The sequence below is a fragment of the Ranitomeya imitator genome, chromosome 10 (genome assembly GCF_032444005.1).
Source record: "Ranitomeya imitator isolate aRanImi1 chromosome 10, aRanImi1.pri, whole genome shotgun sequence".
Classification (NCBI taxonomy): Eukaryota; Metazoa; Chordata; class Amphibia; order Anura; family Dendrobatidae; genus Ranitomeya; species Ranitomeya imitator.
This window is the reverse complement of record NC_091291.1, coordinates 102,316,668-102,343,476: the sequence shown is the minus strand read 5'-3', so window position 1 is coordinate 102,343,476 and position 26,809 is coordinate 102,316,668. Positions and strand designations below refer to the sequence as shown.

General features: G+C 45.8%; 1 protein-coding gene across 8 annotated transcripts in view; it reads right to left on the bottom strand.

Annotated features, from left to right (window-relative positions):
* The window catches only part of ACOT7 (acyl-CoA thioesterase 7), a 234,203-nt gene that overhangs the window by 116,036 nt on the left and 91,358 nt on the right, over positions 1-26,809 (bottom strand). The gene's annotated exons all lie outside the window — the stretch shown is intronic.

Here is a 26,809-nt window from a genome sequence, read left to right as displayed (position 1 = left end):
GTCTGTCATGGAAATCCAAGTCGCTGATTGGTCGTGTCAAAACGGCCACGACCAATCAGCGACGGCCGTAGTCTGGCAGCGAAATGGCCGCTGCTTTTCTGCACTGCAGTCAGCACTGAGCGCTCACACAGGGTTAATGCCAGCGTTAATGGACCGCGGTGTAACGCACTCCGTTAACGCTGCTATTAACCCTGTGTGACCAACTTTTTAATATTGATGCTGCGTATGCAGCATCAATAGTAAAAGGATCTAATGTTACAAATAATAATAATAAAAAAAAAAAGGGTATTCTCACCTTCCGACGTTGCGCGCTGTCCTCGGCAGTGCAAGCGGCAGGTTCCGGTGCCAATGATGCTATGCGAGAAGGACCTGCAATGACGTCACGGTCATGTGACCACGACGTCATCACAGGTCCTGCGCTCATACCAACCCTGGGACCGGAAGCTGCCGCGTGCACAGCACACAGGCGCCAGGACTACAAGGGGCCTTCGGAAGGGGAGTATATGTTTATTTTTTATTTTAAGTCTTTTTTAACCACGCATATAGTGCCCAAATTGCTATATATATTGTTATTTACTACGTGGCTGTGCAATATACTACGTAGCTATTCAATATACTACGTGCTTCTACAATATACTACGTGGCTATGTTATATACTACGTGGCTCTGCTATATACTACGTGGCTGACCAATATACTACATACCTGTGCAATACACTACATGGCTATGTTATATACTATGTGGCTGTGTTACATACTACGTAGCTCTGCTATATACTATGTACGCTGTGTTACATACTACGTAGCTCTGTTATATACTACGTCACTGTGCAATATAGTAGGTAGCCTGTGCTATAAAATACCTACACATTCTAGAATACCCGATACATTAGAATCGGGCCAACATCTAGTCTATATACATAATTGTCTAAGGGTCACTTCCGTCTGTCTGTTTGTCCTTCTGTCACGGTTATTCATTCGCTGATTGGTCTTGGCAGCTGCTTATCATGGCTGCCGCGACCAATCAGCGACGGGCACAGTCCGATTAGTCCCTCCCCTACACTCACTGCCTGGAGCCCGCTCCATAATCCCCTCCACTCACCGCTCACACAGGGTTAATGGCAGCGGTAATGGCCCACGGTGTAACGCACTCCGTTACCGCTGCTATTAACCCTGTGTGTCCCCAACTATTTACTATTGATGCTGCCTATGCAGCATCAATAGTAAAAATATGTCATGCTAAAAATAATTAAAAAAAATAAATAAAAAAAAACCTGCTATACTCACCATCCGCCGTCTTTCCCGCTCCTCGCCACGCTCCCGGGACCGCTCCATTGCAAGCGGCAGCTTCCGGTCCCAGGGCTGGTGTGCGAGAAGGACCTGCTGTGATATCACAGTCATGTGACCGCGAAGTCATCATAGGTCCTGCTCACACCAGCCCTGGGACTGCAGGCTGCCGCTTGCAATGGAGTGGTCCCGGGAGCGTGGCGAGGAGCGGGAAAGGTGGCGGATGGTGAGTATAGCAGGACTTCAACGGGCCTTCGGAAGGTGAGTATATGTTTATTTTTTTTTTAAGTCTCTATACTACGTGGCTCTGTGCTGGGCAATATACTACGTGGCTGGGCAATATACTACGTGGCTGGGCAATATACTACGTGACTGGGCAATATACTATGTGGCTGGGCAATATTATACTATGTGGCTGGGCAATATACTACGTGGCTGGGCAATATACTACGTGGCTGGGCAATATACTACGTGGCTGGGCAATATACTACGTGGCTGGGCAATATACTACGTGGCTGGGCAATATACTACGTGGCTGGGCAATATACTACGTGGACATGCATATTCTAGAATACCCGATGCGTTAGAATCGGGCCACCATCTAGTATTACATAATCAACAATACATGAAATTGTAGGAAAGACTATGAATCAATGCATAGTAGACACATCTACTAGTAATTATAAAGCGACAAGACACCAATGAGTTCAAGATCACAGGATGACTAGCTTGGAGATGGAGAAGCTTGGAAGCCTATGAACACCATCCCAACTGTGAAACCCGGGGGTGGCAGCATCATGTTTTGGGGTTGTTTTGCTACAAAATAGACGGCATTATGAGAAAAGCAGATTATGTGGCAATACTAAAGCAACATCTCAAGACATCAGCCAGGAAGTTTAGGTTTGGTTGGAAATGGGCCTTCCAAATGGACAATGTCCCGAAGCATACTGCCAAAATGGTAACAAAGTGGCTTAAGTCAAATGTTTAGGAGTGGCCATCACAAAGCCCTGATCTCAATCCTATTGAAAACATATGAGCAAAGCTGAAAAGGCCGGTGCGAGCAAGGCGACCTACAAACCTGGATCAGTTACACCAGTTTTGTCAGGAGGAATGGGCCGAAATTCCGACCAACTATTGTGAGAAGCTTGTGGAAGGAGATCCCAAACGTATGACCCGAGTTATTCGGTTAAAGGGCAATGGTACCAAATACTAATGACATGTATGGAAACTTTTGACTTTTTTAGTAAGCAATAAAAATGCCTTAAAACATTCTCTCTATCTCTCATTATTCTGGCATTTGGCATATAATAATAATGTATACAACATAATCCCACACCAATACTGGTGGGAAGAAAGAAGAGATCTCAATAATAAAACACCAATGTTTATTAGTACAATAAAAAAGCAAAATAACCGTAGGGGACACCAGCATACAAGGAAAAAATTGAAATACACTCAGATTATGCTAGAAGATATAAATATGACGCTCCAAAATACAGGAGTAAAACTATTTACACATAAGTACAATGCATACCAATATAGATACCGCCTACAGACCCCCATAGATCCACCATAAACCAAAATCACAATTCTTTGCACAGTGGCACTGTTATGGCGATAGGGCAGTGGCGCTATTATAAAGTTACCGTGGTAATAGAGATTCCTGGGCTAACTACACTGAAGCGACTACGCTGGCCAAAAGTATCCATAGCAGTAAAGAGAGATCATATTACATAGTTCTATCGTACCGATGTGAATGCGGCGCCATACTATGTGAGCGCTGGCGCATGCGCAATGGGCACCGACAAACCAAGAATGCTATAAATAAGGGCATTCTTGGTTTGTCCCATCCCCATATGTCATTAGACCTTCTGTGCCCCCACACAGCGTCACAATTCCATTACCCTGTCCTGCTAGTCTTGCCCACGTAGAGTTGGCTATTCTGCATATGCGCAGTACACTCTCCCCTGTGCATAGTACTTGTATACATATCTGCCTCCACATCGGTGCCCATTGTGCATGCACCAGCGCTCACATAGTATGGCGCCGCATTCACATCGGTGTCCATTGCGCATGCGCCAGCGCTCACATAGTATGGCGCCGCATCCATCATTACCCACTCACAGCTATTACCACCAGCGCCCTCAGCGCATGCGCCCATACACCGCCTCATCCTGACACCCTCCTGCCCACTTAGGAGCGCTACCACTAGCGCCCACTGCGCCGGCACGAGCGCTCCTAACACAGTGACGATATGTCACTTCCGGTCTGGCGGCCGCATTTCCGGTACAGCGGACAGCCGGTACTATTTATAGCCCCCATCAGCCCCCTTCCAGCATACGGCCTAGAGCAAGGCACGGGAGTGCCGCTCCACCACCCTACCTCACAGAGAGCCCAGGACCCCACAGGTATTTATGCCGCCCCTATGCGCTGCACCACCATTGATCTCTTACTTACACCCCACTGTACCCTCATTGTGTACGACCTTATTTTTAGGTCCACTACTCCAGGCTCAGCAGGAGCTTTCGGACCCACTTGTCCATCATCCCCTGTCACTCGGCAATAATACGCAGCCTTTGCAAGACGAAACAGGTATCGTATGTGGCGCACTGTCTATTACTAGCAGTATCCTGTATACTGTGTACTTGCTGTATACTGTATACCATTTATACAAGCTTCCCATATCATTCCAGTACGCTCAGTCCGGCTATTCCTACTAGGGCATGTGGATTTGCCACCTCCCGTATACCCAATTGGACCGTACCCGGCACCACTGCTAAAGGACACCATAGGTACCTCCATTGCCCATTGCATGATTCATATATCTATCCCATTCCGTAAACCTTATACGGCCTCTTCATATTTTCAGGACTACTGTGTATTAAGCTATATTACTTGGGGCACACAATCGGCCTACCGCCTACTTCAGTACTTAGCAGTCGATCACCTCGACACTGGAGCGCCCTCCTAGGACATTACAGGTACATCTACATATGGTACACTACACACTACGGCATACTTATTACATTTTTGGGTATATCCACACTACGCTCCATTGGGACTTTTCTACCCTCTATTTCTCCCTTCAGCTCTCTACATTTGGGACTTCTAGGCATGTACTACCTTATAACGCTACTTTATTTATCATAGTGACAGGACTTGCACTACAAAGTTTGCCCTCCTGCTTTTCCCTCCTCTTTGCCATAAGTGTACATACCTCTGGAAGCCAAGGTAATCGTCCCGCTCTGCAACTGTCGCTCTCTACTTTTCTTTTCCCTTTCTCCCTTCTCTTCCCCCCCCCCCCCCCCTTTTTCCATTATCTTCCTCTTAGAGATACTCCGCTAGATTTATTTGCTTGGACTTCAGTAGCAACGTCCACGATTGCCTCTATTGTATCTAGTATGTATATTCTGGTTCTATGTCTTTATATTTGTTCCGTTTATGTATATATTTCGGTGATTTTATATTTATACCTATTGTTTGACCCCTCTTCACTGTGTTATTGCCATACCACTATTAGTTGTTTACACTGTTTTTTTATCTCCCCAGTAACCCCATGAATAAGACCCTGGTGGGTCGAAACGTTGGGTTTGGTCTGATTTGAACACATTTGCTCCTATTTTTTCTATGGCTATTCCTTTTGTTATAATAAATAGGTTCAAAACCTTTTGCATCATATCCAGTCTGAGTGTGCGGTAATTTTTTGATATATGACTTTTAGGGCCTCCGGGTCTGTCTTACCAGCACCTCAAATTATTATTCTTGATCCGAGTGCATACCATTATTCTCCTTATACATACATTATATCACTTATCTTGTACTGATCCCGAGTGACGTTGTGTATTATATTGCAGAGCTGCACTCAGAATTTTACTTTTTGCCATTGGGAACAGTGAACTAGATTGTTGTCACACACATCTAAAAGCTCAGCGAAGTCCCTATAATGCAGAGGAATTGTGAATGTCTCCAACATTAGATGTACAATACAGAGGAATACTTACCAGAATGCTAATTGAAGGGAACATTTCAGCAGGATTGTGCACAGTAACCTACAGTGTCAGGCCGGCGCCGCTATACTGATTACAATGATACCTGGTGATGAAATCTGTCTTGTGGTTGTTGTTGTTGTTTAGTCTTTATTTGTAGTTTTCAGTTAATGATCTGCTCGTGCCCCGGGGCGGGTCTGGGGGTGGAGCTTTATGTGATGCTCTGCTTACATATTCATACTGATGGCTTATGACAGGTCACTGACACTTCACTGTCCTGCCTCCTATGTTACATATTGCATAGAATATAGTGTGCAAAAAAAAATTAACATTCATCAGGCAGGCGCTGTAGAATGATACAAAGGATAATATGCATATATTCTTTTATGATTTAGTCATGTAGTATTGTGGGGAGTAAAAAAACAATTATCTTGATCAAGATCGGGTTCCAATAGATGCTGCTGTTAAGGCGCCATTTTGCCAGAGGAAAAAAAAAATTGGCTTCATCAAGATGGCGGAGGAGCAGTAGCATCTATCGGAACATGTTAGATGCTACTGCACAGGCACCACTGCAATTTTGCTAGAGAAAAAAAATAATTTGGCTCCATCAAAATGGTGACGGCAGCAGTGCCTGTGCATCTATCTGGGATAGATGCTACTGCGCAGGTGCCTCCATTTTGATGGAGCCCAAATTTTTTTCTGTAGCAAAATGGCACCTGCGCAGTAGCATCTATCAGAACACGATAGATGCTACTGTGCAGGAGCGGCCGCCGGAGCCATTTTTATCAAGGACACGCATTTCCTAAATTAATAAACAGTTTAGTCCCAGATTATTAAGTATTCCGGATGATTGGATTATCAAATATACTGGATAATTGGATGCCAGAATATACATCAATATCATATGTACTGTACATACAGAACAAGCCACGTGGCATTTTTCAGCTCCGTTCTAGACAAACTACTAACCTGAGCCTCTAGGGCGTCATCATCAAATAGCTACAGCAATTTTAGTAACCTGGGCACTATATCCTTGGTGTTAGATGGCACATTTATTAAATCTGCACTGATTGCTAACGGTTTAATTAAAATTCAATTATAAATTAAGGTTAAGCAGGAATGTCCCTTGACAGTATACTAAACAGAGCTCATTAGCTCATCTATTAATCTAGGAATTTAAGCATATCATAAACGTGATTCCGTACCGTGGTTACGATGGGTATGTGATAGAAATACTGGTAGACATTATGAGGCTGTAACACCAAATATCAGTAGACATCCGTGCTCCTGGACATAAACATGACAATATTTTTGAATTTCCTAATTTATTTCTAAAATGTCTGCCTTCTTTTTCGAAAGAATAACATTGATACTTTCCTGTCCCGGCTCTAGTGCCGAGTCTTGCCTCGCCCATTCTCCATCCAGCCTCTCCTGTGCTTTGGGTTTTTGTTGCAAACGGATGTCATGTTGCCGGACTAAACCTGCCTCGGATCTTCTAATCACTCCTCCCTAGATACACTCCCTGTTATTGTATGACCATTATGCAGGCTCTCAGTTACACCCAGGGGAGAGGTGGGGACGTGATTAAAAGAACCAAAAGGAAGGACTAGATTAGGGGAAGAGATGCCCTGCCAGACTAGTCCTCCCTCATAAGAATATGTAACACTGCAGAAAAAAAAGCTTCAGGGTATGTTCACACGTTCAGGATTTCCATCCTTTTTTTTTTCAGGACAGTTTTTTTTAAAAAACTGCAGCTCTTGGCAGAAAACGCAGGTCCTTTTTTGATGCGTTTTTTGATGCGTTTTTTTATCCTTTTTTTATGCAGTTTTCTATGCAGAGACTGTGTGTTTCCTAGGAAGCTTTTTAGGGCTAAAATGGCTGAAAATACCCTAACCCTACCCCTAACCCTAACCCTACCCCTAACCCTACCCCTAACCCTACCCCTAACCCTACCCCTATTCTAACCTTAGTGGAAAAAAAAAAAAAATTCTTAATTTTTTTATTGTCCCTACCAATGGGGGTGACAAAGTGGGGGGGGGTGTCATTTACTATTTTTTTATTTTGATCACTGAGATAGGTTATATCTCAGTGATCAAAATGCACTTTGGAGCGAATCTGCCGGCCGGCAGATTCGGCGGGCGCACTGCGCATGCGCCCGCCATTTTGCAAGATGGCGGCGCCCAGGGAGAAGACGGCTGGACGGACACCGGGTAAGTATAAGGGGGGGAGATTAGGGCACGGGGGGGCATCGGAGCACTGGGGGGGGCATTGGAGCACGGGGGGGGGGCATCGGAGCACGGGGGGGCGGGATCGGAGCACGGGGGGGGCAGCCACACTCCGCCCACGCACTTTCGCCCGCTCCCCCGCACTTCCTGCTGCAGCGGTTCTGCATATCAAATCGCAGTAAAACCCGCAGATATATTTTTGATCTGCGGGTTTTACTGCGATTTTGACCTCACAATGGAGGTCTATGGGTGCAGAACCGCTGCGGTTCAGGAAAAAGAAGTGACATGCTCCTTCTTTTTTGCCGCAGCTATTCTGCGCGGCTTTTTAAACGAAATTACGGATCATGTGCACAGCAGTGACTGTTTTCCATAGGGTTACATTGTTATGTACCCTGCATGGAAAACAGCTGCGGAACCGCAGCGGCAAAACCGCTGCGGTTCCGCAGTAAAAAACGCACTGTGTGAACATGGCCTCACTCTTCAAACATTGTAACATTAGTCATCACTTAAACATCAGATTAAAGAAATATGCCTGACATTTTTCCCTTTAATCTGTTTTCAGTGGCTAATTTGGCTCCAGCACTTCTACAACCTCTACTATTCTAATTACCTTTGCTCCAGCTCGGCTACATCAGACATTGCTGTTCCAGCTCGGCTACATCAGACATTGCTGTTCCAGCTCGGCTACATCAGACATTGCTGTTCCAGCTCGGCTACATCAGACATTGCTGTTCCAGCTCGGCTAGATCAGACATTGCTGTTCCAGCTCGGCTAGATCAGACATTGCTGTTCCAGCTCGACTACATCAGACATTGATGTTCCAGCTCGGCTACATCAGACATTTCTGTTCCAGCTCGGCTACATCAGACATTGCTGTTCCAGCTCGGCTAGATCAGACATTGCTGTTCCAGCTCGACTACATCAGACATTGATGTTCCAGCTCGGCTACATCAGACATTTCTGTTCCAGCTCGGCTACATCAGACATTGCTGTTCCAGCTCGGCTACATCAGACATTGCTGTTCCAGCTCGGCTACATCAGACATTGCTGTTCCAGCTCGGCTATATCAGACATTGCTGTTCCAGCTAAGCAGCAAGAAAGTCCAACCTCCTAGGATGAAATTCACAGGGTGCACACCACCAATTAAATAGTAGGGAAAGGGTGGTAAAGGGAAAGGGAACTGTGAATAAAAATTGACTTATTGTAAATCATGAATTAAAATATCAGATTTTAAATGAAATTACCATACATCATCTAGATGTACATTGGATCACAGTGTGTGACTGGTTATTTTATAAGCACCATTGTGATCCACTAGATCCCAAGTGATTCGAACTCAGAGTTAAAAGAAAATAATATGAAATGGAGTCCCAGCCACTGACCCTATAATTAGGGTCTGGATTTCAATTTCATCCGTAGGCACTCTAATGGTTTGACGTTAACAACACCATTATTAAAATGTCACCATATATATTTCCCTAAATTATTAAGCTTACTCATTCAATGGCTTATAGCATGGGGAGCACTTTTATTATTATATCTGCAGGTTAGTCTTCACCTGAGTTACCAGAGGGGGTAATGATTATTACACTATAGAACTATTGGGTAGGTTCAAATAAGTGCCGGTGATCCCCGGTCAACCTGTAGGTGTTCACTGCAGGGATCATCGGCACTACAGCTTCACCTGCTATGCTTGGTGCGAGTTAGAGCGACTGAATGAATATATGGCCGCCTGGTAAGCACGCACTCCGAGGGAGAGGTGCGCACTGATCAGGCACGCTAATCTCCTAGAAGAAGTTCACGCATCTCACAATTAGAGACCATGTGAGGATTTAAATTAACACGCCAACTCCTAGATGTCATTACCCGTGTCTCCCTGAGAGACCTGGCGGGGATAGGAGTAGAGTGCGGCGGCTCGACAGATTGTGCTGGCATTACTCTGAGATCATTTCAACCTGGGATTATGTCCCTGACGCGCGTTTCACCGGGGGAACCGGTTTTCTCTTAATAACTCTGGGTTCGAATCACTTGGGATCTAGTGGATCACAGTGGTGCTTATAAAATAACCAGTCACACACTGTGATTCAATGCACATCTCTATGACGTATGGTAATTTAATTTAAAATCTGATATTTTAATTCGTGATTTACAATAAAAGTTATTTTTTACTCACAATTCCCTTTCCCCTTCCCTCCTGTACCTGCTAAGCTACATCAGACATGGCTGTACCAGCTCTGCAACACCAGTCATCATTGTTCCAGCTTTGCAACACCAGTAATCATTGTTCCAGCTCTGCAACACCAGTCATCATTGTTCCAGCTCTGCAACACCAGTCATCATTGTTCCAGCTCTGCAACATCAGTCATCATTGTTCCAGCTCTGCAACATCAGTCATCTCTGTTCCAGCTCTGCTACATCAGTCATCACTGTTCCAACTCTGCTACATCAGTCATTACTGTTCCAGCTCTGCTACATCAGTCATCACTGTTCCAGCTCTGCTACATCAGTCATCACTGTTCCAGCTCTGCTACATCAGTTCATCATCTCCTCTTCTGCCTGTTACATCTTCAACATCATTTCACCAAATCTCTTTATTCAACCCGTCTGCGCTATTCTGCAGAACCATCGCAATCTGTCTGTGCTGCATAAGTAACGCTCTGGACCAGAGGCCTCAATGATCCACCTTACCAGGTACAACAAACATTTACAAGAAATGTAATCAAAATTGTGAAAGAACCCCCATACCTATGGCAGCCAAAAATGACCTAAAAATTCCACAGAACGAAAATTAGGATAAACTTTGTTGTCTGATTTGCAAAACAGTCTTACATAAAAGACACTTGCTTGTATGCAAGATCATTAATGACAGATTGCTAAACATCATCAATGTCTGTGTGATTGGACCACTATGGATCCCAAGAACAAAAGGGCAGCCTTGTAAAGCTTGGCCTTAAAGGGGTTGTCAATAGAAAATATGTGATTGTGCGAGCAAAGAGAAATGATCTACATGCGATTGTAGCTATAAATAATACAATAAATGATACTCGCCTACCAGCACCCGCCTGGGTCCAGCGCAAGACACTCCACTGTCTATGTAACACAGGAAGAGGAGGAGTTACCACTAACATCAGGTCCGAAGAAGTCTGATTGGCTGCAGAGGTCAGATGACGTAAGCAAAGTATAATCAGAAAACACCTGATGACGTACTACTCAAGTCACCTGACTGTTGCAGCCAATCACAGGCCACAGAAATGACTTCTCCCCTTCCTGTGCTGCGCAGCCAACTAAGTGGCCCGTATTGGGTCCAAGTGAGCGCTTTAGGGGAGTATCAATTACTTTGTAATTACACAGCCAAGCCACATGAGAAACTTTATTTTTTTCTCTCAACAACCCCTTTAACAACTGTAGTATTTTGCAAGTGATTTTCTTGAGTCAGAGAATACTTTTACTGTTTTTTTTTTAGTGGATCATTTCCATTTGGTTTACTTTTGCAATCCAAAAGTTAGCTTATTGTAGGGGTATCGGAAATTCGAAAAAGGGTGGCTAAAATTTCTGTCTGCGTTTTAATAGTAAATATGCAAAAATCAATGAATAAAATGAGGAATTATGAAAGCATCTAATAGATAACATGACCGTGACAGCATCCACATTGTATTATCTAATTCATCATGCACAGATTTGGAAGGCATCAGCTTTCAAGAAAAGACAAAAGAAGATTATATATATCTTGCCTGCGATGCCTGCACTTTTATAGGAGCAAACATAGTAGTTGGATAGACAGACGGACGGACGGGCAGAGTTCACCTATGGCCTTTCTGCTTCTATTTTAGAACGAGAAACAGAAATATTTTTGTGCAAGACAATGTGTTTTGTTTTTTTCTTCACCATCAGATGTTACCATAGTGATCAGACTCTTGGGTAAGACGTCTATCCTGACCTCTCCGTGACAGTCATCTGCATTTAAGTCTCTGATTTACAGGAGTCTCGCCCTGCAATACATCTGCTTGCTTTATGCATCCGTAGCCCTGGTCATCTGCGGGAAACCTGATAAGTAAAGTAATCGGAATACTCAGTTCTTGTCCAGTCCCTAAATTTCATAGGGGAAATCATTCAAGTGAAGAACAAAGAGTTCAACAAATATTGATTCTTCGTGTAAAAAAAATTAGGAATTAGGAATTGGAAATGTTCTATATCAGCATTTGCAAGAATGAAAGGAGCGCTCTTCCAGCTACAACTTTCTAGTATAATATAATCCTCGTCATTTTCAAGATCTGCTTGCTATCAGTGATTGAAGACAATCATTGTTTATATTATAGGATGAAAACCTTTCCAGACCTAATATTACTAACTGAAAGCTTGCTACAGTCATACGGTCTTGTCACAGACAATATGTGGGCTCTGATCTGACCGGTCCGCAATAGTTTCATATTTTTATAGGAATACAGATGCAGGGGGGCACCCACTGACCGACACCGCTTACAGGGGGGCACCCGCTGACCGACCCCTCTTACAGGGGGCACCCGCTGACCGACACCACTTACAGGGGGCACCCGCTGACCGACAACTTACAGGGGGGCACCCACTGACCGACATCGCTTACAGGGGTCACTCGCTGACCGACATCTCTTACAGGGGTCACTCGCTGACCGACACCGCTTACAGGGGGGCACCCGCTGACCGAGACCGTTTACATGGGGGGCACCCGCTGACCGACACCACTTACAGGGGGGCACCCGCTGACCGACACCACTTACAGGGGGGCACCCGCTGACTGACACCACTTACAGGGGGGCACCCGCTGACTGACACCACTTACAGGGGAGCACCCGCTGACTGACACCACTTACAGGGGGGCACCCGCTGACCGACACCACTTACAGGGGGGGCACCTGCTGACCGACACCACTTACAGGGGGGCAGCCGACGACCGACACAGCAAACAGGGGCACACATTGCCAGACACCGCTTACAGTGACTCGCTATGCCCAACAGCTTACAGGGGCACACGTTGCCACACACCGCTTACAGTGGCTCACTATGCCCAACAACTTACAGGGGCACACACGGTGAGACATGTTATACAGGGTCACACTCTGGTTAGAACTTTCTGGGAGCTATATCTGGAGGACACTGTTTATGGAAGTTTTATTCTGGTGGCACTCACCCATACTGAATATTGGGGAAACTTTAGCACTGTTTATGGGACACGGTGATTTACTTGATAGGAGGGGACACCCTGGCTTGGTCTGTAAGGGCAGTCTCTGTCAGGCTGTTGTGACAAAACACTCTGAGATCGCCTTTGCTGGGGTCAAAGGACACGTGGTTTGTGCATTGAATCTGAGGCGTACAGCAGGTTTCTGAGCAGCCTGACCTCAGGTCAGATTTATTAACGTGAAAGCAACACAAAAAACAAAACATAAAAATAAATCCTAGCCTGTCCGGCACTAACTAAACAAAATACGTTGCTATCTCAACAACTGGGGGGGCTTCTCCCTCCCAGCTAACATCACACAATTCTTGAGCAGAGCTCTTCACTCACGTTTGTCCCACACAGGCAGGCAATCTGTGTGCCCCAGGCAGACACTGGAAACACCCAGCTGGTCATCTTTTATTCCTGCAATCATTAACCCATTAGCACCCTGAAGATACTGAGTGGCCTAGTTCACATAGGACAAACACCTGGGCGAGATATACCTGCCTCCATCTACCACACCAGCATGAGTCTTACATATCCCCCCCCCCCTTGCTCAGACCACTCCGGTCGAGCAAGAACACTTTTGAAACAGTGCACTCGGGATAGGGCATCGGCGTTCCCCATCTGCACCCCAGGTCGGTGCTCCACCGTAAAAGAGTAAGCCTGCAGGGCAAGGAACCACCGGGTTACCCGACTATTACGGTCCTTGTGGAGGTGCATGCACTTGAGAGGGGCATGGTCTGTGACCAGCCTAAACTTCCTACCAGCCAGGTAATACTTGAGGGAGTCGAGAGCCCATTTAATGGCTAGGCACTCTTTTTCAACCACCGCATACCTCTGCTCATGTACATTCAGTTTCCAACTGAGATAGAGGACCGGGTGTTCGACTCCGTCCCTCACCTGGGAAAGTACAGCTCCGACACCAGTATCAGAGGCATCAGTTTGTACCACAAACTCGCTGCTGAAATCAGGAGTCACTAGTACGGGCTGAAAGCACAAAGCCCGTTTCAGGCTGTGGAAGGCCTCTTCAGCAGCTGAGGTCCATTTTACCATGACGGAACCCTTCCCCTTGGTAAGATCCGTCAAGGGAGTAGCCATGGCTGCAAAATTGGGTATGAACCGGCGATAATAGCCGGCAATCCCCAGGAAAGCCTGCACTTGTTTCTTGTTCACTGGTTGTGGCCAGCCCTGAATTGCCTGTATTTTGTCGATCTGGGGTTTAACCACTCCTCGGCCAATCACGTAGCCCAAGTATCGGGCTTCTTCAAGCCCGATGTGGCATTTCTTGGGGTTTGCCGTTAAACCTGCATCTCGCAGGTCATCAATCACCGCTTGTACCTTCTGGAGATGAGTTTCCCAGTCCATGCTGTGAATTACGATGTCATCCAGGTAGGCAGAAGCGTACTGTCTGTGAGGCCTCAAGACTCGATCCATCAATCTCTGGAACGTTGCGGGAGCTCCGTGAAGTCCAAACGGCATATAGACATACTGGAACAGACCTTCCGGTGTAGCAAATGCCGTCTTCTCTCTGGCCGCCTCGGCCAGAGGAATCTGCCAGTACCCCTTTGTTAAATCCAGGGTCGTAATGTATCGGGCTTTACCAAGCCGGTCGATCAACTCATCGACCCGGGGCATAGGATACGCATCAAATTTAGAAACTGCATTCAGTTTCCTAAAGTCATTACAAAACCGGATGGAGCCATCCGGTTTAGGTATCAACACAATTGGACTGGACCAGGCGCTGTGTGACTCCTCAATGACTCCTAAGTCCAACATTGCCATCACTTCCCGGGAGACAGCTTCACGGCGGGCTTCCGGAATCCGGTAGGGCTTCACATGAACAGTGACGCCAGGCTCTGTGACAATCTCATGTTTCACCAACTTAGTCCGGCCAGGTTTTTCGGAGAAAAACTGTCGGTTCTGTAACAAAAATTGCTTAACCTCAGATTTTTGTCGTTCTGAGAGAGTCTCAGCAACCTGCACCTCTGGTACAGTAGGTGAACAAACCGGACGGGGCAGATCCGCCGTTAGGGCAGAGCGGTCTTTCCAGGATTTTATCAGATTCACATGATAAATCTGTTCCGGTTTTCTCTTACCCGGCTGGTACACTTTATAGTTCACTTCACCAACTCTTTCTCGGACCTCAAATGGGCCCTGCCATTTCGCCAGGAATTTACTATCCACCGTAGGGATTAGGACCAACACCCTATCGCCGGGTGCAAATGTACGGACCTTAGCGCCTCTATCATAACTTTGCCTCTGGGCTCCCTGGGCCTGTAACATATGGTCCCTAACAATGGGCATGACAGCGGCAATACGATCCTGCATTTGTGTTACATGGTCGATCACCGTTTTAAAGGGAGTGACTTGACCTTCCCAGGTTTCTTTTGCGACGTCCAGCAGTCCCCGGGGACGACGGGCGTACAACAGTTCGAAAGGCGAAAACCCTGTGGAAGACTGGGGAACTTCCCTAATGGCAAACAGCAAAAAGGGTAACAAGTAATCCCAGTTCTTCCCATCTTTGTCTATCGCCTTCCGGAGCATCTGTTTTAAGGTTTTGTTGAAGCGCTCAACCAGGCCATCTGTTTGAGGGTGATAGACACACGTACGCAACGGGTCTATTTGTAAGAGCCTGCAGAGCTCCTTCATTACCCTTGACATAAAGGGAGTCCCCTGGTCGGTGAGTATCTGTTTTGGAATTCCCACCCGACTAAACACTTGTACCAATTCCTTGGCGATCGTCTTGGTAGCTGTGTTACGCAAAGGGACGGCTTCCGGGTAACGAGTGGCATAGTCCACGATGACGAGGATATGTTGGTGCCCACGTGCGGATCGGGGAAGGGGCCCAACCAAATCCATCCCAATTCTCTCAAAAGGGACCCCGATGATAGGAAGGGGTACCAAAGGGCTACGGAACTGAGATTTAGGGGCCGCAATTTGGCACTCTGGACAGGACTCACAATAGTTACGCACATCACAATGTATTCCAGGCCACACAAAACAATGCAATATCCTTTCTGTGGTTTTCTGTACCCCCAGATGTCCTCCCATTATATGTCCGTGGGCCAAATCCAGTACCTTCCGCCGATAAGGTTTGGGTACCACTAACCGTTGCACTGTGTCTTCCCCTTTTTTTTCTACCTGGTAGAGCAAATCATTTTCAAGAACCATATACGGGTACGCTAGCCTAGTGTCAGGTTCTACGGGTACCCCATCTATCATTTTTACATTTTTCCTAGCCGGAGTTAGGGTAGGATCTTTCATTTGCTCGCTGTGGAAGTCATCCACCTGGACTCCCAAATCTGGCAGGCAGGGTGCCGGATGGCTGTCTGCCTCCGCCTCTCGCTGAGGTTCCTCAGTTTCCCCCGCCATGACGGAGAAGGGGTACTGAAGGTTAGATTCACTAACCTCCCCAGCAACATCTTCCTGTGGGGTCTCCTCTAGGGACTCGGGACCTCCAGATGGCATGGGAGAAGATTCACGGGTACAGCTACCGTGAAGGAGCAACTGATTCTCCCACAACTGCCAGAAATAGGGAAAATCCCTGCCCAGGATTACATCCTGTAACAATGCGGGGACGAGTCCCACTTTATGCTGCACTGACCCATAGGGAGTAGAAATCCATATGACCGCTGTTAAGTACGAGCGGGTGTCACCATGCACACACGTCACAGAAAACTTGTCAGACGGACCAGACGGAAGTGCCACCAGACTAGCTTTCACCAGAGTCACCACACTTCCAGAGTCTAGTAATGCCACAACATTTTTCCCATCAACAGATAATTCACACAGGTGTTTCACTGTATCATTTTGACCCGCATTCACACTCACTAGCTGTGTAACCAAAGACATGCGTTTTCTAGAGTCTATAACGTCGCACTGCATGGGTTCAGCGGTAACAGGACAGTTCGCAGAAACATGACCCTTCTCATGGCAGCGGAAACACCTAACAGGTCCCCTACTGAGACCACCGTCCAATACTCTTGGTCTCGGAGTGCGAGCAGTCCCGGACTCCTCCCCCACAGTTTTAAGCGATTTTCCTTCACCCGTGGTCCCTGGAACAGTCTTACCGGTTCCACGAGGAGGAGGCACAGACCGGGAGTTGGCGGTGTCGTCGGGAAGTCCTTCTGCCACGGAATAACGCTCGACCAACTCCACAAGTTGATCCGCTGTCGTGGGATTTCCTTGGCTTACCCACCTTTTCAGCGCTGGGGATAGTACTCTCAGGTACTTGTCCAGGACAACCCGCTGGATTATTTCGGGTATTGTCAGTACCTCGGGTTGCAGCCATTTCTTTGTCAAGTAGATCAGGTCGAACATCTGAGACCGCGCCGGTTTATCTTGCTGGTATGTCCACTGATGTACCCTCTGTGCACGGACAGCCGTCGTCACACCCAGCCGGGCCAGGATCTCAGCTTTCAGCTTCTCAAAGTCCTGAGCGACCTCCGGGTCCAAATCATGGTAAGCTTTTTGGGCCTCGCCGGAGAGAAACGGGGCAATCAAATCGGCCCATCGTGCCTTCGGCCACTTCTCTCTCAATGCCGTCCGCTCAAACGTTGTCAGGTATGCCTCGACGTCATCTTCTGCAGTCAGCTTTTGCCAGTATCGACTCACATGGATCCTTCTGGACTCTGCTTCCGGGTCAGCGTCAGGCATGCTCACCAGGCGCTGCGCCACCTGTTGGAGAAGTTGGCGGTCTGCAACCGTCATGTCCACTAACTCCTTCAGCTGTGCGGCCATCAAGCAATTAGCTTCGTGCTGTGCGGCAGTGGCCTGCTGCTGTACGGCAGTGGACTGTACTAAGGCTTTCACCACGTCTTCCATGCTGTCGCCTGTGCCACGGTATGCCCGCGTTCTCCACCACAATGTGACAAAACACTCTGGGATCGCCTTTGCTGGGGTCAAAGGACATGTGGTTTGTGCATTGAATCTGAGGCGTACAGCAGGTTTCTGAGCAGCCTGACCTCAGGTCAGATTTATTAACGTGAAAGCAACACAAAAAACAAAACATAAAAATAAATCCTAGCCTGTCCGGCACTAACTAAACAAAATACGTTGCTATCTCAACAACTGGGGGGGCTTCTCCCTCCCAGCTAACATCACACAATTCTTGAGCAGAGCTCTTCACTCACGTTTGTCCCACACAGGCAGGCAATCTGTGTGCCCCAGGCAGACACTGGAAACACCCAGCTGGTCATCTTTTATTCCTGCAATCATTAACCCATTAGCACCCTGAAGATACTGAGTGGCCTAGTTCACATAGGACAAACACCTGGGCGAGATATACCTGCCTCCATCTACCACACCAGCATGAGTCTTACACTGTGTACTTGGTGACTCTTTGGTACTGGTTTTGGGTTGTTCTTAGGCCAGTTCAATTTTGGGGCACTCTCTAGTAGTGTTTATTAATGGTATCTTATTTTAGGGCCACTGTCTGGCTGACACCGATTATGGGCGGTTTATTTTGCTGTTTGACATGGCATACACTAACTGTTAGGGGGCATATTTTGGTTAGCCCTCTTCAGGATCACACTCTGGTCCTTCTGATGAGGGTATTTTCCATTTCTTCTTGGTGGTATGGGGGCTTTGGTACAGAGGGCACCCTAGCTCTGTATGAGGCTGCTCTCTGGCTCCATTTATGTGTCTCTCATGGGATACATTTTATTCAGTTATCGTTTGTCTATTGTTTTCTTGCTGTGGTATACTGATATATCGCCTACCTTTGCCGTCACACTCCTCATCTAGGGTCAGATTCATACGAGCAGCTGTAACATTTTCTGTAACATTAACTGTATAAAATCTATATCTAAAGAAGCAGCAAGTAACCAGGGGAACGACTTTACTCAGAGTGAGCATCCTCCTGGTCTACAGCTCCATCGCTGCCAAATCCGGAGCATTTAAATGCAATTATACATTATGTGAAAAAGTACAAGAAAATAATATGGAAAATATTTCTAGTGCACTTTGACTAAGAGCGGATCTGACAACATGCTTTTGGGAATAAGAATTACCATTGGACCTTAATAAAACCATCCTGACAGGCCGGTTGCCACAGCAACCATGAGCCATGTCTCTCTCCTTCGGCCTACGTGAACAAAGCATGGTTTATTAGCAGGCTTAATTTTATTGTATTCTCCAAACATTAGTCCGACAGGGGAGAGAAATAAAGGGGGTAATTTATGCCAAAATATTTCCTTTAGTCCTGAAAAGGGAATTATTGACCTAGAAAATAAAATGTCATAAAAATTGCCTTTTTGAATATAAGAGATTATGTACCCAAACCTACGCTATTGGCCCCCTACTTAACTCCTTCATTCAGGGGTGGGAGGGGGGCATTTTTACTTTTTGCACCTTCATCCCTCACCCTTTTTTCAAGAGCAATACCTTTTTTTTTTCCAGTCAACATAGCCATATGGGGGTTGGTCCCCATTTTTATCGGTCGATGGAGCCGTGTTGGATTTTTTTTTTTTTTTCACGCTGAGCTGTAGTTTTTATCGATGCCATATTTGCGGTACATATAAAGCTTTGGTTGCTTTTTACAGCATTTTTTGGAGAAGTTTCTGACATTTCCTTTTGGAGATTAATGTAGAAGGGTAAATTATATTATATTATATTTTTATAGATCGGACTTTTACAGACATGACAATACCAATTCATGTTTTTTGTTTTTTTTCAATTTCTTTATTTTTGAGGGGAGTGTTTCACTTTTATATAGGTTTCTTTACTTTAATTTTTTTATGTAAATATTTTTTTTTTTAGCCCTCATAGGAAAATTGAACCTGCGATAATTTGATTACGTGTCCTAAATACTGCGACTTGTACTACAATATAACAGTACATAATGAAAAAAAAATAAATCTCATGGTTTCCTATGAGGATCAAGATCGCAGCAACAAGGGTCTTCAGTAGGCCCCCCACCTGTCTTAGCAACCTGTCAGTAGCCTCCAATCATGCTGCGTGAGTGGGGGGAATGATCAGCAGTGATTGACAATGGCATCTAACCTATTAAACATCAGTGATCACAGCGCGGTCTGGTTGCTGCTATTAGTGGCACCTGTCTAGTATGGAGAACTTGTGTTTTGTTTTCTTTTCTGGATTGTCTATTGAACAAGACCATGGGAGTGGTTTATACAATTATCATTTATCCCCTTTATGACTAGCAATTTTTTTTCCACTTTTGCTTTCCTCCTCCCCCATTTCCTTCCTTTAAAATCCATAGCTTTTTTATTTTTGCATTTACAAACATATATGAGAGCTTGTTATTCGTGGGACAAATTACAGCTTTAAAAAGTCAAACATTTAATTTACCCTATGACATACTGAAAATGTAGGAAAAATGTTATGCATAATGCTTGACTGACGGCATAGAGGCTGTCAGTCAAGCAGGAGGAGTCGGTGCTGAGTGAGGAATAGAGCTGGAGTGACAGAGGCTTCAGATCTACAGTGGCATTTGCATATCAATTTGAATGCGGATTTCTCTGTAATGGAGGAACGGACTGGCAATGTAAAGGTATTGTGGAACTTGTCTTTTAAAGAGTAACATGCACATATAAAATAGTTTGAGGTGTGTAATCCCGTATACAGCTTTCCTTTAAATTTAACAACTACTCTCCCACTGCCTAAGAGTTCACATCACTGTTGTGAATTCTGTGGCCAAGCTCCCTCCTGTGGTCGTGAGTGGTACTGCGGCTGGTTCTGTCTATAAGCTTCCTTTGGTGGATGAGAGTGGTACTGCGGCTTCGGAGTTTCCTTCCTCAGGTGACGAGGTTAAGTCGTTAGGTGCTGCTCTATTTAACTCCACCTGGTGCTTTGATCCTGGCCTCCAATCAATGTTCTAGTATTGGTCTTGCTTCCTCCTGGATCGTTCCTGTGGCCTCTCTATCCTGCATAAGCTAAGTTCTGCTTGTGTTATTTTTTGCTATATTTTCTGTCCAGCTTGCTATATTGGTTTTTTGCTTGCTGGAAGCTCTGAGACGCAGAGGGAGCACCTCCGTACCGTTAGTCGGTGCGGAGGGTCTTTTTGCCCCTCTGCGTGGTTGTTTGTAGGTTTTTGTGTTGACCGCAAAGCTATCTTTCCTATCCTCGGTCTATTCAGTAAGTCGGGCCTCACTTTGCTAAATCTATTTCATCTCTGTGTTTGTATTTCATCTTAACTCACAGTCATTATATGTGGGGGGCTGCCTTTTCCTATGGGGAATTTCTCTGAGGCAAGGTAGGCTTATTTTTCTATCTTCAGGGCTAGTTAGTTTCTCAGGCTGTGCCGAGTTGCATAGGGAGCGTTAGGCGCAATCCACGGCTACCTCTAGTGTGGTGTGTTAGGATTAGGGATTGCGGTCAGCAGAGTTTCCACGTCTCAGAGCTCGTCCTATGTTTTTTGGTAAATGTCAGGTCACCTTGTGTGCCCTGAACTTCAAGGTCCATTGTGGTTATGAATTACCTGTTCATAACACATCACATCAAGGAAAGGTCATGTGTGCTTCTCATGGTTTTGTGATCAAGCCACCACTTTTAAACGTATTTTATAAATAATGAAATGAACGTGAATTTTAGAATTTTTATGTAAATAAAAAAGTTTATAAATGTTTATAAAATAAAAAGGGCATTGATCTAAAAAAAAATTATAATATATAATAATTATATATTCTTTTTATTATTATAATAGCGCCATTTATTCCATGGTGCTTTACATGTGAGGAGGGGTATACATAATGAAAACAAGTACAATAATCTTAAACAATACAAGTCACGACTGGTACAGGAGGATAGAGGACCCTGCCCACGAGGGTACACATACATACACATACATATATATATATATATATATATATATATACACACACACACATATATATACACACACATATATATTATATACATACTGTACATACACACACAGCATCAAAGCTATGAATTAACACATGTGGAATTTATACCGTATATACTCGAGTATAAGCCGACCCGAGTATAAGCCGACCCCCCTAATTTTGCCACAAAAAACTGGGAAAACTTATTGACTCGAGTATAAGCCTAGGGTGGAAAATGCATCAGCTGCCGGTGAATTTCAAAAATAAAAATAGATGCTCCATACCATTCATTATGGCCCCATAGCTGTGCCATATAGTGCTCTGCACCGTTCATTATTGCCCCATAGATGTACCATAGAAAGCTGTGCCATATAGTACTCTGCACCGTTCATTACTGCCCCATAGCTGTGCCATATAGTGCTCTGCACCGTTCATTATTGCCCCATAGCTGTACCATATAGTACTCTGCACCGTTCATTATTGCCCCATAGCTATGCCATATAGTGCTCTGCACCGTCCATTATTGCCCCATAGATGTACCATAGAAAGCTGTGCCATATAGTGCTCTGCACCGTTCATTATTGCCCCATAGCTGTGCCATATAGTGCTCTGCACCGTTCATTATTGCCCCATAGCTGTGCCATATAGTGCTCTGCACCGATCATTATTGCCCCATAGCTGTGCCATATAGTGCTCTGCACCGTTCATTATTGCCCCATAGCTGTGCCATATAGTGCTCTGCACCGTTCATTATTGCCCCATAGCTGTGCCATATAGTGCTCTGCACCGTTCACTATTGCCTCATAGCTGTGCCATATAGTGCTCTGCACCGTTCATTATTGCCCCATAGATGTACCATAGAAAGCTGTGCCATTGCTGCTGCTGCTGCAATAAAAAAAAAAAAAATGCCATACTCACCTCTCTTGCTTGCAGCTCCTCAGCGTCCCGTCCCGGCGTATCTCCACACTGACTGATCAGGCAGAGGGCGGCGCGCACACTAGTACGTCATCGCGCCCTCTGACCTGAACAGTCACTGCAAGAGGACGCGAAGATGGAGCGGCGCCCGGCGGGTGGAACGCGGACAGGTGAATATGTAATACTTACCTGCTCCCGGAATCCCACTCCTTCCCCCGGACAGCTGGTCTTCGGTGCCGCAGCCTCTTCCTTTGTCAGCGGTCACCGTTACCGCTCATTAGAGAAATGAATATGCAGCTCCACCCCCATGGGAGTGGAGTCCATATTCATTTCTCTAATGAGCGGTCCCACGTGACCGCTGAACAGGGGAAGAGCTGCGGCACCCGGAGACCGTGGGACTGCAGGGACAGCGCGAGGAGCGCCGGATGCAGGTAAGTATGCCTCAGCGCCCTCTCCCCCTCACCCGCCGACCCTGCCGCCGACCGTGACTCGAGTATAAGCCGAGAGGGGCACTTTCAGCCCAAAAATTTGGGCTGAAAATCTCGGCTTGTACTCGAGTATATACGGTACTTGACAAAAAAAGTGTGAGACAACTGAAATTATGTATTATATTCTAGATTCTTCAAAGTAGCCACCTTTTGCTTTGATGACTGCTTTGCACACTCTTGGCATTCTCTTGATGAGCTTCAAGAGGAAGTCACCGGGAATGGTTTTCACTTCACAGATGTGCCCTGTCAGGTTTAATAAGTGGGATTTCTTGCCTTATAAATGGGGTTGGGACCATCATTGTGTTGTGCAGAAGTCTGGTGGATACACAGCTGATAGTCCTACTGAATAGACTGTTAGAATTTGTATTATGGCAAGAAAAAAGCAGCTAAGTAAAGAAAAACGAGTGGCCATCATTACTTTAAAAAATGAAGGTCAGTCAGTCCGAAAAATTGGGCAAACTTTGAAAGTGTCCCCAAGTGCAGTGGCAAAAACCATCAAGCACTACAAAGAAACTGGCTCACATGAGGACCGCCCCAGGAAAGGAAGATCAAGAGTCACCTCTGCTTCTGAGGATAAGTTTATCCGAGTCACCAGCCTCAGAAATCGCAGGTTAACAGCAGCTCAGATTAGAGACCAGGTCAATGCCACACAGATCTAGCAGCAGACACATCTCTACAACAACTGTTAGGCTGCCGTCACACGGTCCGTATTTGGTCAGTATCTTACATCAGTATTTGTAAGCCAAAACCAGGAGTGGGTGATAAATACAGAAGTGGTGCATATGTTTCTATTATACGTTTCCTCTAATTGTTCCTGTTGTGAACAGGTGATTCAGAACCACAATGGACCAAGTGGTTAAGAGCACACAAGTGACCTGTTAGTTACTAACATAGGAACGAGCTCTGAGACGTGGGAACTCTGCTGACCGCAATCCCTAAACCTATCATACCACACTAAAGGTAGCTGTGGAGCGCTCCTGACAAAACCTAGGCGCCTCGGCACAGCCTGAGAAACTAGCTAGCCCTGAAGATAGAAAAATAAGCCTACCTTGCCTCAGAGAAATTCCCCAAAGGAAAAGGCAGCCCCCCACATATAATGACTGTGAGTAAGATGAAAATACAAACACAGAGATGAAATAGATTTTAGCAAAGTGAGGCCCGACTTACTGAATAGACAGAGGATAGGAAAGATAGCTTTGCGGTCAGCACAAAAACCTACAAACAACCACGCAGAGGGGGTAAAAAGACCCTCCGCACCGACTAACGGTACGGAGGTGCTCCCTCTGCGTCTCAAAGCTTCCAGCAAGCAAGAAAAACCAATATAGCAAGCTGGACAGAAAATATAGCAAACAAAAGTAACATAAGCAAAACTTAGCTTATGCAGGGCAGACAGGCCACAAGAACGATCCAGGAGATAGCAAGACCAATACTGGAACATTGACTGGAGGCTAGGAACAAAGAACTAGGTGGAGTTAAATAGAGCAGCACCTAACGACTTAACCTCGTCACCTGAGGAAGGAAACTCAGAAGCCGCAGCCCCACTCACATCCACCAGAGGAAGCTCATAGACAGAACCAGCCGAAGTACCACTCATGACCACAGGAGGGAGCTTGATCACAGAATTCACAACATGTTCCACTCCTGGTTTTGGCTTACAAATACTGATGTAATATACTGACCAAATACTGCTAGTGTGACGTCAGCCTTAAGAAGAGACTTTGTGCAGCAGGCCTTCATGGTAAAATAGCTGCTAGGAAACCACTGCTAAGGACAGGCAACAAGCAGAAGAGACTTGTTTGGGCTAAAGAACACAAAGAATGGACATTAGACCAGTGGAAATCTGTGCTTTGGTCTGATGAGTCCAAATTTGAGATCTTTGGTTCCAACCACCGTGTCTTTGTGCGACGCAGAAAAGGTGAACGGATGGACTCTACATGCCTGGTTCCCACCGTGAAGCATGGAGGAGGAGGTATGATGGTGTGGGGGTGCTTTGCTGGTGACACTATTGGGGATTTATTCAGAATTGAAGGTATCCTGAACCAGTATGGCTACCACAGCATCTTGCAGCGGCATGCTATTCCATCCGGTTTGTGTTTAGTTGGACCATCATTTATTTTTCAACAGGACAATGACCCCAAACACACCTCCAGGCTGTGTAAGGGCTATTTGACCAAGAAGGAGAGTGATGAGGTGCTACGCCAGATGACCTGGCCTCCACAGTCACCAGACCTGAACCCAATCGAGATGGTTTTGGGTGAGCTGGACAGCAGAGTGAAGGCAAAAGGGCCAACAAGTGCTAAGCATCTCTGGGAACTCCTTCAAGATTGTTGGAAAATCATTCCCGGTGACTACCTCTTGAAGCTCATCAAGAGAATGCCAAGAGTGTACAAAGCAGTCATCAAAGCAAAAGGTGGCTACTTTGAAGAACCTAGAGTATAAGACAAATTTTCGGTTGTTTCAAACTTTTTTGTTGAGTATATAATTCCACATGTGTTAATTCATAGTTTTGATGCCTTCAATGTGAATGTACAATTTTCACAGTCATGAAAATACAGAAAAATCTTTAAATGAGGTGTGTCCAAACTTTTGGTCTGCACTGTATATTAATTTTTTTTTTTAGATCCAATGCCTTTTTTATTTTATAAAAATATAAACTTTTTTGTTGAATTATTTACATAAAAATTCTAAAATTCATGTTCATTTCATTATTTAGAAAACCGTATATACTCGAGTATAAGCTGACCCCCCTAATTTTGCCACAAAAACTGGGAAGACTTAATGACTCGAGTATAAGCCTAGGGTGGGAAATGCAGCAGCTACCGGTAAATGTCAAAAGTAAAAATAGATACCAATAAAAGTAAAATTAATTGAGACATCAGTAGGTTAAGTGTTTTTGAATATTCATATTGAATCAGGAGCCCCATATAATGCTCCATACAGTTTATGATGGCCCCATAAGATGCTCCATAAAAATATTTGCCACATGTAGTGCTGCACAAACATTGCTTATGGCCCCATAAGATGCTCCAAAAAGATATTTGCGCCATATAGTGCTGCACAAACGTTATGGCCCCACAAGATGCTCCATACAGACACTTGCCCCATATAGTGCTGCACAAACGTTATGGCCCCATATAGTGCTGCGTCGTGTTGTGGCGGACCGTCGGCACCAAAAAACGTTGCATGTAACGTTTTTTGGTGCGTTGTGTCCGCCATTTCCGACCACGCATGCGTGGCCGGAACTCCGCCCCCTCCTCCCCGCAGCTCAGAATGGGGCAGCGGATGCGGTGGAAAAATGCTTTCGCTGCCCCCGTTGTGCTGCGCTTCCACAGTATGCGTTGGTACGTTGGCCCGACGCACTGCGACAGGCCGAATACGACGCTAGTGTGAAAGTAGCCTAAGACAGAGGTGTCAAACTGCATTCCTCAAGGGCTGCAAACGGGTCGTGTTTTCAGGATTTCCTTGTATTGCACGAGGTGCTGGAATCATTCTGTGCAGGTGATTAAATTATCACCTGTGCAATACAAGGAAATCCTGAAAACATGACCTGTTTGCGGCCCTTGAGGAATGCAGTTTGACACCTCTGGCTTAAGATGCTCCATACAGACACTTGCCCCATTTGCTGTTGCAGCGATAAAAAAAAAAAAAAAAATCACATACTCACCTCTCTGTCGCTCAGGCCCCCGGCACTTTCAATATTCACCTGCTCTTCGTTCCGGCGCCGCTCCATCTTCAGCGTCTTCCGCACTGACGTTCAGGCAGAAGGCGCGCACTAACCACGTCATTGTGCCCTCTGACCTGAGCGTCACTGCTGAAGACGTAGCGGCAGCTGGAACGAGGAGCAGGTGAATATTGCGCAGCGCTGCGCTCCCCGTTATACTCACCTACTCCTGGCGCTGTCCCTGCAGTCC